Source organism: Cucurbita maxima, unplaced genomic scaffold (genome assembly GCF_002738345.1).
Source record: "Cucurbita maxima cultivar Rimu unplaced genomic scaffold, Cmax_1.0 Cma_Scf01658, whole genome shotgun sequence".
NCBI classification, from domain to species: Eukaryota; Viridiplantae; Streptophyta; class Magnoliopsida; order Cucurbitales; family Cucurbitaceae; genus Cucurbita; species Cucurbita maxima.
The window spans coordinates 1-3,896 of NW_019273674.1; the positions used below are offsets into that span (position 1 = coordinate 1).

The window sequence follows — 3,896 nt, forward strand, 5'->3', positions numbered from 1 at the left end:
TCATGTCGTGACAATTTTAAATCTCCGGTGAGTTCAATTGATTTCAAAAAATGACATGCTATTGTATTTTTATTTTACCTTTATTTGAGTTGTCAGAAGTGGGATTTGAACCCATGCCCTCTAATCCTGCATTGGTTTGAGAGGAGAATGAAAGAATAACTTATAAGTGTCTGTAAACATCTCTAGTAGCGTGTTTTAAAACTTTGATTCTGACGACGATTTGTTACGGTAAAAAATGGACAATATTTTTTAGTGTTTGGAAATGGGAACGAAGCATTTCTTAGAAGAGTGTGGAAACCTCTCCTTAGTAGACTCATTTTAGAATTGTGAGGCTGATGATGATACGTAATGGGCAAAATCGGACAATATTTGTTAGCGGTGGGTTTGAGCTATTGCGAAAGTTAACAAAGCAAGTCACCAAGCGTTGTGCCAACAAGGACGTTGGGCCCCCAAGGAGAGTGTATTGTGAGATCCAACATTGGTTAGAGAGGAGATGAAACATTCCTTATAAGGATGTGGTGGGCTTGAGCTATTACAAAGAATTAGCTGGAATAGCTCAGTTGGTTAGAGCGTGTGGCTGTTAACCACAAGGTCGGAGGTTCAAACCCTCCTTCTAGCGATGGTAATAAGTCTACCTACTATAAATGAATTTAAATCTAAATTAGAGGTGGAGTGTGAGTGATATCTTGAATTTAAAGGTATGTGAGTGATATCTTTTGATTGGTTATATATTTTCTTATTATGTTATGACTTGTTAGGATGTTACATGATATGAAAGTATGGTACTTATTATATTGTATACCCCACAATGCTATGTGCACTCCCTTCCCTCCATGGTATACCAATAGTGTGAGTGTATGTTAGTTGAAGCCCATGTCAATGGGTAGGTATGCGAGCTCGCATGGGAGCAAATGTGTGTGTATGTAAGTCATTAGTAGAGAAGTATGCACATTAAATTCTACCCGGACACGAATATGAGACCAAGGTCATGAAATGATATTTTATGATAACCATGATTTCATGTGTTTGCGTGAGTAGAGAAGTAGTGGAGATACTTAATGAGTATTTCTTAAAATACTCAAGACATGCACTGCTCTTATTTTTTAGGTAAAGGCAAGACACCTCTGCACAAATGACGATGTCGAGATGACGACCATGGGATCCAACGTACACAACACTAGTGAGATAGAGGGGTAGGATCAAACGTACAAAGACGGTTAACATCATGAGAAAGAAGGAGAAGAAACAAGATGTAGACAACGAGTTTTGATACGGAGGAATGAAGAAAGGAAAATGCATGGAAACGAGTGGAGAAGACGAAGTCCACCTGCTCGGACCCAAACTCGAATACCCGCAACCTCATTCCAGTCAAGCAACCCCATACCCAGTTTGGTCTAGTAACTAGATACCCACCAACAATCAGTCTAGTAGTCTAGTTCCTATGTGCTTTGCCCAAAACCCACATACAAGCCTAAATACACAGAACACAGCCCAACCCACTGATCCACTACACAGACCTGTGCGCCCACATGAACATTCAAGACCTGCGCCTCGAACCACATTGCAACCTGCTCATATGTCATTGTCCCTCAGCGATAGGGTCACTGTTGCATACACCGGCTCCTTCGGCTCGGGATCTCGGAGTCCTAGGCTAAAAAATGGCGTATTATGCTCGGTTTGACATTTTGACACCGACCTTTATGTTTTTTGCCCTTCCGAAGCTTATTTTTACTTTAATAGAAATATTTAAGGTCAGTATAACGACTTATTTTTGAAGTACTAGTTAAATTAAATTAGAAATGTAAATTACTAACGAAGCGAGATGGACGTTTTAATAGGAAACAACAACTGACAACACTTGGAGTAACTTCGAGAGACAAAATTCACGCTCGCATGTGTGAGTCATGTGTAGGGATGTACTACACGTCCAATTTTTCCAGACTAGAGGTCACCCCTATGATATTTTTAACAATAGGTTCCTAAGATCATTAGTTGCATGTGTTTGCATTCCCTAGCCTCAATAGTGGAGTCACTTATGAGTATTTCTTAAAATACCCAAGCCTTGTGCTACTTCTATTTCAGGTAAGGGCAAGACGCCCCTATATAGCTGACGACGACATAAAAAATAGAGATAATGACATGTGCATAGAATAGTAGTATTTTATTTTCTTAGGCATAGGTTAGTATAGGGCATTTTTACTTTGATGTTTTAATTGTTTTAGAAAGATGCTTTCAAATGAGTAAGTCCATGACACTATTTTAAGATGAAGTTTAAATGCTTAATTTCGTATAAGAGCATAGTATATGATGACGGTGGCAACTTTAGGCTAATAGAAATCTAGGGTCGTTACCGTTGGTATCAGAGCTTTAGGTTATAGATTCAGTAGACTTACCTACGAGATAGGCTTGGCACGTTCCAAGGTTTTACGATCGATGTCCTGTCACCGTCACGTATGTCTTGTATAAGATAAGAAAAAGAAATGCCTTTAATTGATGTACTTTTTTTGTTTACTAATATTGAATGTAATTTAGTATCAAATATGTTGAGCTCTAACTATATGATTTATGGTAGCATTATGTTCCACCTAGTTGTATTTTTATGAATATGTCATGTTTGCTAAATTATATGTTGTGAATATATGTGATATGATGTAATTTATGTTAGAGAGATATAGACTTAAGAAAAATTATATATTGGTTTTAGAATCATGCCACATAAAGGGCACAGGAGAGGAGAACGAGGATGGAGACGACCCTGTATTAGAGTTAGAGGAAGAGGTGGAGGTGAAGATATCCCTCCTCGTGAAGGTTTAGTGACTAGAACGGACGCACCTTAAGTTGTGCTACCTTAGGCTATGGACCTCCAATAGCACTGATAGATGAAATAAATCTCACTACAAACCTGATGTGAGAATCGTTTCAGGCACTACGATCATGCTCACTCGACAAGCCAATAGGGTGTGAAAAAGGGAATGAAACCAACAAGCCAATAGGCCATCCTAACTGCTTAATGTTATACATAAGAATTACTATTTCCATTGGTGTGATTCCTTTTAGGGAACCATAAGTAAAACAGCTAAAACTAATTTTTGAACGTGGACAATATCATACTATTATGGAGGTTCGTGATTTCTAATCATCAAGCATTCTCGATGAGATTTCATAGGTAATATTATCTATCATTTTCTATTGAATCAAAACCCTTGAATTGAGTTATAATGTTATAGTAATTTTCCTTTTCTATTAAATCAAAACCCTTCAAGTGAATTATAATTTTCTAGTTCATTTTTGGGTATCTTTGAGTTTTCTATCATTGTTACTTAGTCTTAATTGAGCATTCTCGATGAGACTTCATAGGTAATATTATCGTCCAACCTTTTATGTTGGATGAAAACCCTTGAATTGAGTTATAATGTTTTAATAATTTTTAGGGGTAGCTTCCGATCGTTGAAATAAAATGTAAATGCAACTTTGAGCCGAGTTTTTTTTAGGTATCCCTTTTAAGGTGTTTGATGTATATTGACAGTACCTATATTGCTCTCTGAGTGTTAAACCTACATTGAACCTAAGACTGAGTACCTTATTCTGGGGACACTATGGATGCGGCCCACTTTTGTATATGATATAAACAATGTGATCACTAAATTTTACATGTGAAGACATGTGAGTGGGGGCGTCCTATGCAATGAGTATTGCATAAGATCGGACCATGAAGAAAACCACTCCAACTTTATAATGTCGTTTACTTTTGACACTGATTTTTTCATTTGATGACATAGGTAACTCAATCTTAATCCTGAGCTAACTATGAACTTCTATTTATTCGAAATTATCCTTAGATTCGTATGGGTGAGAGTGGCCTGAGTTAGCCGACTCAATAAGCCTCTCATTTTAGA

At 37.3% G+C, this 3,896-nt stretch overlaps 1 non-coding gene across 1 annotated transcript; it reads left to right on the forward strand.

The window, feature by feature from the left end:
• The first annotated feature begins 545 nt into the window (after positions 1 to 545).
• On the forward strand, positions 546 to 619 carry TRNAN-GUU. The gene has a single exon. It is a non-coding gene; the product is annotated as a tRNA-Asn (tRNA).
• Positions 620 to 3,896: the final 3,277 nt, after the last annotated feature.